The sequence below is a fragment of the Rousettus aegyptiacus genome, unplaced genomic scaffold, assembly GCF_014176215.1.
Source record: "Rousettus aegyptiacus isolate mRouAeg1 unplaced genomic scaffold, mRouAeg1.p scaffold_m13_p_1, whole genome shotgun sequence".
Classification (NCBI taxonomy): Eukaryota; Metazoa; Chordata; class Mammalia; order Chiroptera; family Pteropodidae; genus Rousettus; species Rousettus aegyptiacus.
This window is the reverse complement of record NW_023416284.1, coordinates 86,467,610-86,486,353: the sequence shown is the minus strand read 5'-3', so window position 1 is coordinate 86,486,353 and position 18,744 is coordinate 86,467,610.

The following is an 18,744-nucleotide window of genomic DNA, read 5'->3' as shown; positions in this document are numbered from 1 at the left end:
TCCAGTCAAGATGGCAGAGTAGGTAAACTCTGTGATTACTTCCTCCCATGACCACATCAAAATTACAAGTAAATTACAGTACAACTACCATTGAGAGCCAGATATGGACTAGGTGAACAGATTTCCTATAACTAAGGATATAAAGAAGAAGACATGTTAAAACTGGCAGGAGGGACAGAGACATGGAATAGGTAGGCCCCACACACACAGTGTAGTGGTTAAGAAATAGGAGGGATATCTTGGCAGCAGAGATATCCTCTGAGGAGTAAGGGGTCCCAGCCTCACACCAGGCTCCCTATATTGGGGCTCCAGTGCCAAGTAGAGGAGTCCCCACAATATCAGGCTGTGAAAACCAGCAGTGACTGTGGTTGAGTGAGAGAGAAGGCTGCTTGCTGGAGTCCCAGGTGTTCCTCTTAAGGGTCTGTGCACAGACTTTCTCACTGATGAACTCACTTGCTTTGAACTCCAGCACCAGGGCAGCAGCTTGAAAAGCACCCAGGACATACAGGAAGGAGTCGATTTTACTAGTTTCAGTGCAAAGATAGAGGGTCATGAGGCAGAGTAGCTTACTCTGGGAAAGATATGCTGGCAGATGCCACTATTCCCTTCTTGAGTTCTCTATCTACCCAGCCAGCAGACACAGGCAGGATCAGATCTGATGCTTCATTAACTTGGCTATTAGCTTTTGTCTAGCGCTACTGGTTTCTTGCGACCCTGCTTCATCCAAATTGTGTGCCTGGCCAGAACCTATTCTAGTGGCTTATCTAGAAATACGGCCTGTCTTGACTCATGCTACAGACTTTTCTAAAATATCTCAAAATTTGAAAACCCTGGAACAAACAGCATCTGGCCTGTGCATGCCTCGTCCTACTTGAGGAGTAGACCCAATCCCGGCACTAGTAGCCAGCATCAGTTTGCAGCTTAGCCTTTCCCAAGTGCTTCCAAGCACAGCATAGGTGGCAAGCAACTACGTGTCACTTTGTAGTTCCTACCAGGTGGCCCCATGCTGGGAAAAGGCAGCAGTTGATTTTGGCCTTCCCAGAACCCCTCTCAAGTGGACACCCAGTGGCCGGCTTCAGTTCACACCAAGCACCATCCAGCCAGCTCCATAAACCACCCAAAGGGTGGACTTACTACACAAAAGCTTATCTGCTGTAGTCATGGCTATTCCTCACAGCCAGTCAGCCTGAGGATCGATTTGTCCCACTAACATACCAACAACAATTAAAGTGCAACCACAATAGGAGGGCATGCACGATTAACACAAGTAACTCCCCTGGAGCACCCAGCTCAGGTGACCAGTAAGACTATGTCCTGGGCCCCACGGGGCACCTATTACATAAGGCCATTCTGCCAAAACCAGGAGATGTAGAAGATCTACTTCGTACATAGAAACACATGCAGGGAGGCAGCTGAAATAAGACAAAAAAACATGCCCAGAAAAAGAACTAAACAAGATGAAGGCAAACTGCAGAGTTCAAAACACCGGTTATCAGGATGATCAATGAACTTAGGGGAAGAGTAGATGAAATTACTGAGAATCTCAACAAAGAGGCAGGAAACTTAAAAACGGAGATAGAAAACAAAAATAAGAACCAGAGTAAAGAATAAAATAACTGAAATGAAGAATACACTAAAAGTAATCAATAATAGATTAGATAAAGCAGAGGACCAAATCAGCAATATGGAAGAGAAGGTAGCAGAAGATACTCAATTAGAACAGCAAAAAGAAAAAAGAATTTTAAAAATGAGGATAGTTTAAGGAACCTCTGGGACAACATCAAGTGTAATAACATTCTCATCATAGAGGTATCAAATGGAGAAGAGGGATAGTAAGGGATTAAGAACCTATTTAAGAAAATAATGACTAAAATTTTTTTTAACCTGATGAAGTAAGTGGACCAAGTCCAGAAAACTCATAAAGTCCCAAACAAGATGAATCCAAACAGGCCCACACCAAGACACATCATAATTTAAATGGCAAAGGTTAAAGGTAAAGAGAGAATCCTAAAAGTGGCAAGAAAAAGGCAACTAGTTACATACAAGACTACTCCTATAAGATTGTCAGCTAATTGCTCAACAGAAACTTTGCAGTTTAAAAGGCACCAGCACAAAATACTCAAAATGTTGAAAAGAAAAGACCTACGGCCAAGATCATATGACCTAGTAAGGTTATCAACTAAAATTGAAGGTGAGATAAAGAGTTTCCCAGGCAAAAAACAAACAAACAAAAATATACAAAATACAAAAAACAAAAAAAAAAGGAATTTATCACCATTAAGCCAATACTGTAAGAAATAATGAAGGAACTTCAAAAGAAAAAGAAGAGGAAGAAAAAAAGAACATAAATATGAATAATAAAATGGCAATAACTAGAACTTATCTGTAATCACTTTAAATGTAAATGGATAAAATGCTCCAATTGTAGACATAGTGTAGCTGGATAAGAAAACAAGTCCCAAGAAAAAAGAGAGAGGACTCAAATAATTAAAAGTAGAGAAGTGAAAACTGGCTCCACAGAAATGTAAGAATTACAAAACATTACTATGAGCAATTATACACTTCCAAGACTGAGTCAAGAAGAAACAGAAAATTTGAACCAACGCATTACTACTAATGAAATTAAATCAGCAATATAAAATTCCCGACAAACAAAAATCCTGGACCAGATGGCCTCACAGGTGTATTTCAATTTTTTAAAAATTAAATCCTATTCTTCTCAACCTACTCAAAAAATTTCAAGAGGAGGAAAGGCTCTCAATCTTACTTTATGAGGCCACCATTACCCTAATTCCCAAACCAAACAAAAACATTATAAAAAATTTATAGGTCGGTATCCCCGATAATCATAGATGCAAAAATCCTCAACAATACATTAAAAGTATCATATAGTATGATGAATTTGGATCAATTTGGATTATTTCTGATATGCAAGGTTGGTTTAATATCTACAAATCAATTAATGTAATACACCATGTTAACAAATTGAAAAATAAAAATTATATGACTATATCAATAGATGCAAAAAAAGAGTTTGACAAAATTTAGCATCCTTTTATGATAAAAAGAAAACTCTAAGCAAAATGAGAATAGAGGGAACATACCTCAACATAATAACAGCTATGTATGATAAACCCATGGATAAGGTCATATGCAATGGGAAAAGCTAAAAGTGTTTTACTTGAGTTAGGAACAAAACATGGATGTCCACTTTCACCACTTTTATTCAGCATAGTATTGGAAGTCTTGGCCACAGCAGTCAGACAAGAAAAATAAATAAAAGGCATCAAAATGGAAAAGAAGAAGTAACTGCCATTATTTGCAGATGACATGATGCTATATAGAGAGAACCTCAAAGACTCCACCAAAAAACTTATAGAACTGATTAATGAATTCAGTAAAATAAGAACACACAAAATTACAAATTTTATACACCAATAATGAAATATCGGAAAGAGAAATTAAGAAAATAATCCCGTTTACAATTGCTTTAAAAACATTAAAAATCTAGGAATAAATTTAATCAAGAAGGTAAAAGACCTGCACTAAAAAAATTGTCAATGAAGAAAGACATTGAAGGATACAAATAAAAGGAAACGTATAACGTGCTTATGGATAGGAAGAATTAACATCATTAAAATATCTATAATACCTAAAGCAACCTGTAGATTCAATGCAATTGCCATTAAAATACCAATGGCATTTTTCACAGAACTAGAACAGTCTTAACGTTTATATGGATCCCAAATAGCCTTGACAATCTTGAGAAAGAAGACCAAAGTTGGAGTTATCATACTACCTAATATCAAACCTTTCTACAAGGCTATAGCATAAAACAAAGACATAGATCAATGGAACGAAATAGAGAGACCAGAAATAAATCACACCCATAAGGTCAATTAATCTATTACAAAGGAGGGAAGAGTATATAGACAGACACATAAAAAGGAATGAAACTGAATCACTTTCCTACACCATCTACAAATATGAACTCAAAATGAATTAAAGAGTTAAATGTAAGACCTGAAACCATAATACTCCTAAAAAGAAAATGTAAGTAGCAAACTCTTTGACATCACTCTTAGTCCAATTTTTTTGATTACATCTCCTTGAGCAAAGGAAAAAAAAAAAGAAAAAAAGAAACAAATGGGAGGGACTACATCAAACTAAAAAGGTTTTGCACAGCAAAAAAAAAAAAAACCACCAACAAAATAAAAACATGACCTATGAAGTGGGAGAATATATTTGCCAATGATACATTGTAAAATGTCTGGCAGTGCTTAAATTTAGTATGCACTTATTCATTTACACAACAATGATTCTTCTGGGATTATGTACCAAATGAATAATACTCAGCTTTATGAGGAATTGTTTGAGGAGGAAGGGAGTTGAGGCAGCCTGAATCTTTATGTCTGGTAGAGTGAGAATAGTGGAAGCATGCCACAGGGCAATTAGAATCAATGGACAACCACACAAGCTGTTATACAGAAAATATTAAAAGAATAGTGCTAGGTTAAAATATGACAAACAGAATATGTAACAGCATCATTTATATAAATTAAAAGTATATCAATACCAAACACATACACAGAATGATGCATGATTAACACATTAGTATGGCTGCTTATAAGAGAAGGCAAATGGGGATAGAAGGGAGAAACTTATCAATATGCACATCCATAAAATGAGAGACTAACCTTGAATGGGTCAATGGTGATAATATGCTAAAATCAAAAACTTTTAATGCTCTTAAATTTAGGCTGAAAATGCAAACTTTATAAAGTATAAGTGCATAATTTTAAGTGTGAATATGTCTTGTGTACCTTGGTCCAATTCCAATAACTAGAAGTAGCAACTGTTGGTAGTTTGAAATAATTGTTAAATATTTTTCCAGCCTCATTTCTGTGCACATTCAAAATCAAATTTTGTTTTTACAAACATGAAATCATGAACTGCCTACTTTTTTGCTTTTTTCACTTATAATAATTACACATGTATAAACAAATAATTATAAATATATGTAATTGTCCTCCTATGCCTATAAGCATGGATCAACTTCTTCCTCCTTCCTTTTCTCCCATCCTCCTTCTTCCTTTCCAACTTTTTTCCTTTTTGGACCTTTTTTTAATGCAACAAGGAGCTACTTTGAAATAGGCAATTTAGACCACCTGTATTTCTCACATTTTCTGTCTTCGGATTCTAATTTTTGCTTGTAACATTGTTATTTTTACAATGTCAAGATTTTATAACATTTACCTTCACTTCCACAACTATAATTAATACAGTTACTCAGCTTTAGTCTTATACCTTTATTAATCAATATATTCAGTACATAGTTTCATAGTAGTTTTACCCTCATCATCCTCAAGCTCCGAATGTTGAAATACTGATATGGTAAAATTGAGCCAGCCTGAATCTTCTCCCTTGCATGTGACCTACTTCTGTTTAAGTTGTCATAGACTTTTTCTTTACTCTCGAACATAAATTACTTAATCAGAAAAAACCTGTGTTGATCAGCTTTTGAGTGTTTCTTTTGATTTATTCATTGTTGTATCTTTTCCAGTTTGTATCTAATATTTAGTGATATTTTCTACCATTTTCATTTCTTAATTCTCTTCTGTGAATTAATTTTGGAAATTTTTTGTGGAAATTTTTTTAAGGCTAACTATGTCATTTACTCTGTTTTTAGCAATAGGTATTCTATGTCTTGTTGAGTTTAGTGATATTAATTTCTGTAATAATTTGGGAGCCACTAGTACAGGAGACTTGTTATTAGAATCTGGGGAAATTCATGGGAAGTTACATATCAGCAACTATAGAGAAAAATTCTGTGAATTATTATTAGAGACTGCTAATAATATGTCACTGGAATACCAAATATCTGAAGCATGAAAATACTCATCTGAATGGAAAACTATAGCCCTGGTGTCAGGCTTTGTTGTGGCACAAACTCACCAGTACCTTCACTTTTTTTTTTTCTGACCAAATACTTCACTGTCCTTGAGTGAGTGTGTAGCAGATTAGGAGTTTTTGTATGAGATTCGTAATTCATAACCATCATTATTCTTAGCCTTTATCATTTATTACCATCAAGAACGGATATTCTGTTCTAGGTGCTCTAGTTGGACATCTGCTAGAGGAAGGAGGAACACAGTATAGAGAATTAGAAGCTCCTGAACCAGGTTTGTGCTATAGCTATTGCTAGTTAAGAATATTGAATAACCTCAGGTTCACTCCAACTCTAAGTTTGTGTTTTCCTTTTCTTTGCAACGCTAATTAAAAAGAAAGTTCTGCTTACTTTTGTGTAGGAACTGATGGTGGTACTCTAGGAGCATGGTTGATTAAAGGAGCTCACCCCATAATGATGCCAGGACAGATAAGATGTGGTAGAATAATGTAGAGTCTGATTCAGTCTCTTAAAGTTAGGTCCTCAACAGATCACAGGGGTGGTAGATATTGTTTGCCCATTCCTCTGTTAACAGAAGACAAATTTTACATAGATGGCAGTATGCATAGCGCTAAGAAATACGTTAGAAATGCTCCATTCTGGCAATCTTATTTTTCTTTGCCAGACAATGGCAGGCATTGGACCAACTTTTGCCACCGAGATACAAGGAGAGGTTAACTAGAAGAAAGATTTTCCTCCCTGATACAAATCTACTTGAAGATAAGGCCATTTGACCTCTTCTATCTTTGCCTTTGAATGATAATTTTGGCTCTGCCATCTCACATGTATCTAACTTTCCTTTGTTTAGCTTCCCTCATCGTCTCAAGACAGCTGCCTGCAACAACTAGGGCAACAAATTGTTTTCTTTATATTAAGTAAATAATAGGCACTGTTTTCTTTTTCCTAGAAGCCTCCAAACAAATTTTTCCTTATACACATTGGCCCACATGGGAATATAGGAATGATATCACTGCAATTGTTACACTATCTTGGATAGAAATGATTTTAAGAAGTCAACCACATTGTCCACTGAACACAAAACTGTCAAAGACTTTGGAAGAAGGTTTGTTGAAAGAAAGGACTAGAGAGACCCATTTTCTTTCTCTTCTAATCCGAGAAAGACTCTGGAGAGCAAGAAATTAAGTTCTTTGATGATTCGTTTGCTTTTGGGAGAGTGCAAAACCTCAAAAAGAAAGTATTTTAGAAAGAACTTTGACAAAGTCAAGCAGAGTCAAAAAAAGTCCTCAAGGATTTGGGATATTTAAAATTTTCATTTATATGTTTGAAAGTTGTGTATTCTATGTCTTTTTATTTTTAATGGTTATCCATGCTTTTAAAATAGTTTTCTATGTGCATGATTTTAGCAAAGAAAAGGAGAGGGACACAAATTAGCTTTAGATTTGACTAGAGAAACATACATTGAAGACTGTAAGTTAAAAATGTACTGGTAACCACTCCTGTAAGCTCCATAAGCTGCTGGGTATTCCTGAACATCATCTTTTTGAGGATTCTTTGCATCATCCTATGATATAACAACTAAAGGGATAATGCCTGTCGCAGCAAGGAACACTTTTTAATACTAAGACTAGTGTCCATTCTTTTGGTCAATGCTCAAGTCACACCAAGTTTAATCTATTTGAATTATCACTCCTACATCTTGATATATTTTTGTTGTTGTTGTTGCTAATGAAGGTGATAGTTTTTTAAATTTTTTTGTTAGCGAGCAGATAAATCATTGATTTTTATATATTAATCTCAGAGCCAGAAACCTTGCTAACATTATCTTGTGTTCTTTTGGTTTTTCTATATAGTTATTAATATGATCTACAAACAATACGGTTTTATTTCTCCCACTATAATATTAACAACTTTTTATTCTTTTCCACTCAGTAGAACTTGTGGGATGACACCATGTCCAAGCAGAGGCTTTAAGTTCATCATCCTAATGAGAGAAATACAAGTCCCCACTAATAGTACATACGTCAGCCTATGACCCAGGATGAGGGAAAATATGGAACAAATCTCTTGAACCTGACTGTTAGCCTGGAGCCAATCTTAGTTATGTCTAGGCAGAAGAAGTTGGACCATGAGAGAAGAGAAAAAGTTTATAGTAAGCCACTGGTTTGTTTTGTAGCATAGTTTTGGCAAATTTCTGACTAATATGTATACTTATTCCTTTTTTCTTGACTTCATGATTAGGCTATATCTACAACAATGAATGGAAGTGGTGATGGTGGACATCCTTGTCTTGCTTCAGTTTTTAAAGAATATGTTGAATTGCATGAGTTATTCATGTATTTTGAATATTAACCCCTTATCAGATATATCATTTGAAAGAATCTCCTCCCATGAAGTAGGATAATTTTGTTTTGTTTATGGTTTCCCTCTCTGTGCAAAAGCTTTTTAGTTTGATGCAATCTAGAATAAGTCAGAGAAAATTAAATACTGTGTTATTTCACTTGTATGTGGAATCTAAAAAAAAACAAGACAAACTAACAAAACAAAACAGAAACAAACTCATAGGTACAGAGAACAAACTGATGGTTGCTAGAGGAGAGGTTAATGAAGGATGGGTGAAAAAGGTGAAGGGGAATAAGATGTATAAGCTTTCAGTTACAAAATAAATAAATAAGTCTTGCTGATGTAATGTACAGCACAGGGAATATTGCCAGTAATATCATAATCACTTTGTATGTTGACAGATGGTTACTAGACTAAACTTATCAAAGTGATTACATCATAGTGTATATAAATTTTGAATCACTATGTTGTACACCTAAAGCTATATAATATTGCATATCAACTCTACTCTTAAAATTACACCAAAAACTTTAAAAAATATATGTAGTACATGGCTACATTTTATTTCTTATATTTTATTCAGAGATTTTGAATTTAGGCTTATGCATTGACTTCTAATTTCCTTTCTTGTACTTTCAGGCCTGGTTCTGTTATCGTATTTAAAATAGCTTCTTGCTATATTGTTTCTGGGTTCTCACTATTGGTTAAGTAAGAAATTTTGTAAATAAATTTTTTCTGGTACTAAAAACAAAGTACAAACAAGAAATAAGAAACTAACAATTAGCCGTATTTTTATTTCAGAATATCTGATTTAGTCTCTTCTATATTATTTTTTTAAAAAGCTTCTATTGTTTTTAAGAGAAATGATTTATGTTTATTATAAATAATTTAAATATTAAAGGAATTTTACATGTAAATATTAAAATTCACCCCAAACTGTATCTTTCAGAATTATTTATCATTAATATTTAATAAATATAATTCTAGACATCATTCTTTAAATATGAATTAATAGGACAAGTAAATAAAAACGCTTTTAGAAAAATGAGAGCATTTTATAGATGTTATTTTTAATTTTTAAAAAGTATGACATTTAATATTACCTACATATACTAGAAAGAAAAGAAATTGAAGTAAAACCAAAAAAAAAAAAAAGGCTATTGAACTCTAAATAAGGGAACTATTACACTTCAATAACTCTTTATTCCATAAGTTAATATTTTCTAGAAATTTCCCCTAAAGTTAAAAAATGATAATAGTAAGTATGAAAGCATTTTGTTTTTAAAATAACATGAATTAATTTTAGATAGTATCATTCGATATTCTGTTATGAAAAATTAGGACATTTATACTCTATTTCCTCACATCTTGCCTCCTCTTACCTTTCGGTATTTGTTAGTTATATTATTTTTACATTGTCCCAATTTATAACATACACATTTCATTCTGCAACAAAAATATCTATGGTTATTTGACATTATTTTCCTGCTTATGATATGTCCTTAAATATGTCCTTAAATATGGCTATTTCAATATTGATGTATTTATTTTAATTTATCTTTTCCTTTTTGGTCTGGAATTATTAAGAGTAGTTTTGCTATTTTTAAGACATGTTCATAAGAATTGTATTCTCTAAAGTAGTTTATGTTTTATAATGTTTAGATTCTTTTAAACTTTCATGATACTGTAGTCTTTGTATCACAGTTTCCCTCAGATGTCTGTAGAAATGTTTCATTGCCTTTTGCATTAAAAGTTAATATGGAACATGCTGAAGACAAACTAAGTTTTTTTCCTTAAAGTTGATTTGCTTTTTCTGTCTGAAATACTGAAGATTTCTTTCTTCTTCATTGAATTAGAATAGCCTAACTAAAATATGTCTCACTTTTGCATTTTCTTTATTAAATTTTCATAACAGGAAAATTAAAACAAATATTTGTTCATATATGCTTCTTCTGTTTAATTTTCTACTTCCCATTGGTTTTACTGTCAGTTATCTTTATGTTGGATTACCTATGTTCTATATCTATTGTTTGTTCCAATTCTCTTAATCTTGTATTCATTTACTGGAATTATTTTGAACAATCCCTCTATGTACATAATTCAGTTTTCAATGATGCTTAATTTATATACTGGTGTTCTAATATGAATTTTCATTACACAATGATTTATTTTGGCTCTTTTTGTGTTTAATTAGATCTGGAATTCAAATATTTATTTAACAAATAGTGTATTTGTACCATTAGAGCACAAAGCACCTCAGAGAAATGGAATAACTATTAGTGAAATCACCTAGGTTTTTGCAAAAAGCAAGATTTTTAATAGAAATATTTACATACTATAGCAGGGTTTTTAGAATACACCTGCTATTTGTTGCAAGAAATTATAACTAAATGTGATAAATAAATAACACATCACACCCTTCTTTGCAAAAATATTTTTGTGATTTAGGGATGAGACTTTAAAGGGACATTCATAAGCATCTCGCAATTTTTTAAAAGGACATGTGCATCTCATTGTGGTTTTGAACTTTTAAGTTTTTTAAACTTTAATTTGGGCATTGCTTGATATTTGTAAATGTTCATAAGAAAATTAGTGACTAATACTTCAAAAATCTTTAGTTCTACAGAATACAGTTATGAAAGAGAGCAGAGTTACGTATATTGAATATTGTATTTTAAAATCATGAGAGCAAATTTATTTACTTTAGTTTAACAGAATGTATATAGACTCTGAGAAGTAGACATAATGGTCAAATAATTATTCAATTTAATTAATTCACTTTACAGGTGAGAAACTAAGGCCCTGGATGATTTCTGTAGGTTTGTAGTCAATTAAAAACATCATTGCAAGAAACTGAATTCTATTCACAAATAACCTACTAATATATTTATATTAATTTATTTTTTATAGTTTTATTCTGTTATCTCTCATTAATTTATCTGATTCTGGGTGTGGTGGAACTCAATTTTTTTTTTTTAAGAACGTATGTCAAAGAATTCTTGGTTCATTGTCAATGTTTTACTTTTTTTGTAGCATTTGAAGGTACCGATCTTTCTTCTTGAGCCTTCTCTGTTTTAGAGTCTTTGGCACCATGTTTTCTTGATTATTCTCCATTTCTGACCATTCCTTATAAGTGTTTGACTTCGTGTTGCTTCCTAAGCTACTCTGAAGTACAGGCATCCTCTAGGCTGTGTCTTCTACTGGATTATCTTTATGTAATCCAATTTCCTCTCAGGAAATACTCACTTTTATCTCTTACTTATCAGTTCCCTGCAGATGACTTACAGATCTTTATGTCTAGCCCCAATATTTTCCTGATCCTTATTACTGCTGTATTGCAGTTCACCTAAACCTCAGGCTCAGTACATCCACAATTGATTTTATTATCGTTAAGGGGAATTTCTTTCTTCTGTCCTCAGGTCCTACCACAGGCTAGAAATTTTTGCATAATCCTCAATTTTTCAGACCTAGCCAATGTATTGATTTATATAAATTTTACTTCTTAAATACATCTGATATAAAGTATTTTTTAATCTGTACTACTGCTTTTTTAATTTGGGTAATTAATGTCAGCCTGAATTTTATTAGGCATGATAAAATTATAATTTTCAGTCTATTCTTTTCCAATTCATATACTTTATATCACCAATATTATTTTTAAGTGCAAATTTAAACATGATTTTCCTTTCTAAAAATTATTTGTTAGTATTCCATTGATACAAAGCAAAGAACAAACACTTTAACATAAATTTAAAAATTTATGATTAGATCACAAACTATAATTCCAGCCTAATCTTTATTACTTGCACATTCTACAACCACTTTATACTATAAATATTTCCTTTTTAAAAAATTAATTTGTGCATTTATAAATTTTCAGTAAACATTTACTGAGTACCAATTATTATTATTTTTTTGAAATTTGATAAGTACTACTAATACAAAACATACTTCTCTAAATGTTACAAATGTTATCTGAACATGTTTTTTATACTCATGAGAAAGTAGTTAAAAACCTACATATGCCAGGCAAGAAAACAAACAATTAGGATAAAGTATGTTAAAGGTTAATACAGAGTTAGGCATAGGCATAGAAAACTGGAGATGCTTATAGGTATGGAGCTGAATGCTTACTGATAACTGGGCAAATGTTGACAGGTCAATATAGACTTCCAGAAAGAAATGGTATAAATGGATCCAGTACAGGGAGAGCTGGCAACTGATGGAAAAACAACCTTGAAAATGTAAGAAGGAAGTGGTTCCACATATAGAAGCAGAGACAAGACTCTTTCCATTGTGACAGAAATAAAGGAGGACAAGATGAACATCATGTAGTTAGGAAAGTTCTCAGCTCCATTAAGACAAGTTCAACTAACAAATATTTAAGCACTAATGACATGTGATTTTTTCATATATTGAAAGTTCTAGGGTAGTTCAAGGGTTGGAAAAGGAATTCAACAATGCTGTTAAGGACCCATACTCCTGTCTTTCTGAACTACTATTCTTATTGTGTGGGCTTCTCATCTTTATCCTCATTTTCTCGTGAATTCAACATTTTTAGTTAATGCTATAGTTACAAACAATGCCCAAATTTTAGTGGCTTAAAACAACAAAGGTTCATTTCTCACTCACATTATGTTTTCTTTAGGTTTTAATTTCAGGATATAAATTTGAGGAACAGCTTCCATTTGTAACATGCAGTTCTCATTAGAGAAGGAAAAAGAGGCAGAATTGAATTATAAAATGGCTTTCAAAACTCACATCTGATATGGTGCATGCCACGTTCCATTGTCTGAAGAAAGTATCAAGGATGAAAAAATATCCTCTTAGAGGGAGGTATCATAAGTGTATGGCAATCAGCAGGAATAGATTACTCTTTAATAGGAAGATGGCAAATAATTGGCTGCATTAGTATAACCTATTATACCTTTCAAAACTGTAAAATTAAAGAAGACTATTACCATATAAAACCAGGATCAGAATCTGAATAAACAGCAAAATTTCTCCCCATAGTTCTTTTTGTCATGAAGCAATATGTGTTTGCACTGATAGATGAATGGTATCATAGTTTGATGCTAGTCTTATTAGTAAATCAAAAAGTGTTTCTCAAAACAAGCTGTCAGATGGGGGGCTGGGAGAATGGGGTGAAGGGTTAAAGAAGTAAAAATTGGTAGTTGATAGATGGTTATAGGAATGGGGAGCATGGCATAGGAAATGCAGTTAACATTGATGCATTGACTAGGTAGAGAGCCAGAGGACAGAAAGACTAATTAAGGGAACAGTTTTATAAACTATAGAAATGTCTAACCAATGTACTATATACTTGAAACAAAAAATAAAATTAAAAAAAGGTGTCAGGAAAAACAATGTGATTTCAATACAACGAATTTCTAAGAAAATACAAAAGACAAGATATAGTTACTATTTACCGCCTAAATTCCTTTAGAATTTGTTGTTGCCAGTTCCCAATGCAGAATAGTTGCATTCCTCCAGAATGCAACTCAATTTTCAGTGTTCCTTTTTCCCTATCAGTCATCATTAAGTTCTTTGAAAAAATACAATTCATTGTGATGAAATCTTAGCATAAGATGACTCGGAAATGTTAGGCACTGACTGACTTCCAAATTTGTTATGTTGGTACATGTTGGAGAACATAAACACCCAACATTTATCTCCACTGAGCATAATTTTCCTTATTAATCCATAATAATGAAATCTAAAAAATGAGCCTAACATTAATTGGTAGACTTTCATTTGGTAACCAAGAAGTTTATCAAAGGCCCTGAAAAAAAAAATAGCGTAGATGATAGAGGCTCTGTTCATCTCTCTGACGACCAAATTAAAGTTGTGACAGAAACAAGGAGCAAACAGCAAGGAAAATGATCTGCAATCTAGATGAACAAGCCATATAACTAGAAAGAGAACTAAGAAATTACCCCTGCAATGGCAGGAGGTAGGAAGAGGCAAGGCCATGAAGCTGCATGGTCCCGAGTGGCAGACTGGAACAGAGGCCATAGCAGCAGCAGCCAGCTACTGCAAACACTTCTATATGGGGCCATGTCTGCCAGTGGACTTTAGCTGTGTTAGACCTACTCACTCTGAGCACCAACACCAGTTCAGATGTGCAGGGGACACCAGGGAATACAGGGGGACACTGAGTTTTCGGAGTGAAGGTCAAGGAAAGACTCACTCTGTACAGCAGTTCTGGTGGTATCCATTGTTCCTCTGTTGTGCTCTCCCTTCTTCCAGTGCCCCGACTTAGCGCTACCATAGCACAGATGTTATCAAACTGGAAAAAAGGGGTCAATTCACCTGGAGAATTCCCTGAAACTCCACCTCCATCAACTTGCAGCCCCACCCAAGCCACATCCAGGTGTTTCCTCACTTAGTCAGGTGCCCTTTGCTGAGCAGTGCCTAGAATCGCATTGGTGGCAACTGATCTCGGATTTTGGTGTGGCCTTTTGAGGCAACTATAAGCCCAGCATCTGTGGACTGCTTGCTGAATCTTAACAGGTGGCCCTAAAGGTCTGCAAGCTGGAGCCAAACTTGGCCTGCAGCTGAACCCCTCTCAGGACTGTTCCACTGGACACTTACTACACGAAGCCACGTTGAAAAGACTTAGAGGCATAAGAGCTTTGCTTAGTACATAGAAACAGACACAGAAAGGGAGCCAAAATGAGAAGACATAGAAGTAGAAATCATATGAGAGAACAGAACAGAGATATAATGGGGTCAAGCAATCTAACAAATGCAGAGTTCAAAACACTGGTTATAAAGATGCTCAATAAACTTACGGGAAGTGTAGATGAATTCAGCGAGAACTTCAACAAAGAGATAAAAAATATATAAAAATCCAAATGAGACTTATAAAAGGGAAGAAGTCAGAAATGAGGAACACATTATCTGAGATGAGAAGTATATTAAATGGAATAAACAGAGTGAATAAAGAAGATGATCGAATGACCTATATAGAGGATGGGAAAGTTAAGGACACTCAATTAGAACGACAGGAAAAAAGAAACCAAGACAATAATAATAATTTAACAATAATTTAAGAAGTCTACAGGACACTATTAAAGGTAAAAATATCCGTGTCATCAGGGTACCAGGAAAAAAACCACGCAAGATGTTGAAGAGTTGTCTGAAGTAATAATGGCGGAAAACTTCCCTATCCTAGTGAAGGAAATAGATATACAACCTCAGGATGCTCAGAGAGTACCAAAAACTTGGCCCACATGAAGACACATCATAATTAAAATGCCAGAGAGAAAGAGAGAATCTTAAAAGCAACACAAGAAAAACAGATAGTTTCCTACAAGGGAGCACCTACTGGACTGGCAGCTGATTTCTCAAAAGAAATTATGCAGGACAGAAGGGCTTGGCACACAATATTTGACTGATGAAGACCCAGGATCTACAACCAAGAATACTTTATCCAGCAATGCTATCATTTAGAGTTGAAAGGTAGATAAAGAGCTTCCCAGACAAAAACAAGCTAAAGGAATGTATCATCATCAAGCCATTATTTCAGGAAATGTTGGAGGGACTTCTTTTAAAAAAAAAACACACAAAAAAAACATATGTCAAAAACAGGAATAAAGAATGGTAATAACTAAATTCCTATCAACAATTACCTCAGATTGAAAGGAATTAAGTGCTCTAACCGAAATATAGAGTGACTGAATACATAAGAAAACAAGACCCCCTACATATGTTACCTACAAGGGACTCACTTCAGAATAAAAGACATACAGAGATTAAAAGGAAGGAGATGAAAAAAGATATTGCCTTGATGGACCTAGAAGTTATTGTGTTGAATGAAATGGGTTGAATAGAGAAAGACAAATATCATGTAATTTCACTACATGTGGAATCGAAAGAACAAAATTAACAACAACAAAAGCAGGAATAAACTCTTGGATACAGATAATATTTTAAGGGATACTAGATAGTAGGGAGGTTGAGGAGGACAAAAAAAAGGCAAAGGAATTAAGAGGTACAAATGAATAGTTGCAGAATAGACATGGAGATACAAACTGAAACATATGGAAGATAGTTAATAATGTTGTAATAAATATGTAAGGGGAAGACAGGTACAAGCTTTAGTTGGATGATCTCTTTGTGAGTTATGTGGATCTCTGATCACTATGCTATACAACTGAAACTAGTATATTACTGTATGCCAACTATAATTGAAAAAAACTCATTAAATTGTACAATGTAAATACAAACAACTAATTGTTTATTATATTTCAATAAAGAGAAAAAATGTGAAAAAAGTTCATCAATATATCTATAGCTTTAAAATTTCAGATTTAGCAATGACCCAAATCCTGAATCTTTTTCTATTTCTATACGATTTGAAAATATTAAATTGTATTGTGCTATTTTCCTTAAATATTCTGCAACATCCCCAATCAAATCACTATCGACTCCAAGGTACACTAAATTAACCTGAATTCTTAAAATGGAGGAAGTGTCCATTAGAGAAACATTATGACCACTCTAAGCCATTTTACATGGGAATGTTTTGTTTGAAGACAATTTTTGTTTTGGAAAGGAATCACCATATGATCTTATTACAAAATATGCAGAATATCTTAGAATTATTAATATTAACATTAAATATAAAACCTTCTTTGAGGCTGTCATGGATTTTGAGTCTGAAAAGTGTGCACATGTATATAGCACATTCTGGCCTATAGGACACTACTTGCTAAGTGCCCTTCATTCTATGTTAACCTTTACTGTGAAAGGGAGCACTTGAGAGCCTGTGTTTGATTAGATGTTGATGGATATATGGGACTAGGGTTAAGATTAAGGACCTTCAATAGAGAAGAGGTTGGAATACCTAATGGATAAGATGCATAAAAAATGCACAAGACATCTGATTATAGGGGAGAAGTTTCAAAATACCTATTGATGCTATTCGAAATAAATTAAACAAAACCACTAGTTTGGAGTTTTGAGACAATGGCAGACTAGGTAAAAGTGTGGTTTATCTCCTCTCAGGATTGCATTAAAATGACAACCAAATTATAAAATAATCAGTGTGGAGAATCTCCTGAAATCTAGCTGATCATAACACATACATCTGATGATATAAACAAAGAGCCCCAGCAAGACTGGCAGAAGGGACAGACATGCTAAACAAGCTGGTTCTGCACTTACTTGTGGTGGTGGAGCACCAGGAAGGAGAGTGTGGCTTCAGAGGCTTCCCTGAAGTAAAGAGAGGTCCTAACCCTACATGGGGGCTCTCCAGCTCAGGGTCCCAGCCCAGGGAAGAGCAGTTTCCATAAAATCTGGCTGTAAAAGTCAATAAGGATTCTGGCCACTTGGGTGAGATGGAAGGAAACTAAAATCCCACACACCTCCCTTAAAGGGCCCAGCACACAGACTCATTTGCTGACGGAAACACACCTGGTGCAGGCAAAAGGTTGTGGCTCAGGAGGCACAAGAAACACATGGAGAAAGACTGCATTGCATGGCTCTGGAGCAAGGGCTGGAGGGACAGCTGACATTGCTTTCTTGTCAGCCACTCTCCAGAGCAGACTACAGAGAGGCGCCATCTTACCTGTGTTGAATCCTCTTCCTGAACGCCAAATTCTGAAACTGCATTGACCTAGAGAGAGTGGACTGCCACATCTAACCTAAAAATTGCCCAGAGTGACCAATTGCCAGGCGGTCTTTTCTGGGGCCGAACATCTTGCAAGCATTAGACCTTGGCTCACGCAGTGCATGCATTTCAGGGAAAACAGTTGCTAGCAGATAACTGCTGCTAGCACAAACTGATATATTGCTTGGGTGGATTGCAGGGATCTTTGGACCCATCACAGATAGCAGCTGGTCTTGCTGTGATCTGTGACTCTTATAGGAGCCCATGGACTCAGAACTGGTAGCAAATCTGGTGTGGTATTGGTTAATGGTCCTGTGTCTCCCTGATATCCTGTCCTACCCAACCCACAAATTACCAGGTCCCAGGCAGCCAGCACCACCCTGTGCTTTCCATGGGACATGAATTCAATAGCAAACAACAGAACTTATTTCATGGAGCCCATACAAAGTCTGTGCATCCCAAGAGACACCTTCTGTAGTGGACCATAAACCCTACCCCTGAGCTATAGCATTCCTTAAAAAGGTCTGGGATGTGAGCAGGCTTGAGGTGGGCAGTGGTTGGCCTTGCTGCAAACTGAGACTTTTATAGGAAGACACAGAGACAGCATTGACATGAAAATTGACCCTGCAGTGACTGGAGGAAATCTGCTTATTATATTTCGATGATTCCCTGGGTCCTCACATGACCCAGCTCACATATCACCCAAAGGTCTTTCTTGGCCCCTCCTGTTGCAAAATCTTATGAGCAACTAAAATACAGCCTCAGGCCCTGAAGTGCACCAGTCCTTTTGTTAAACTACCACATATTTGGTACTGAGGATAACCAGATTGCAGCTTACAGTACTGTCTCTTCTTATAGATCCAGCATGGCTGAAACCACA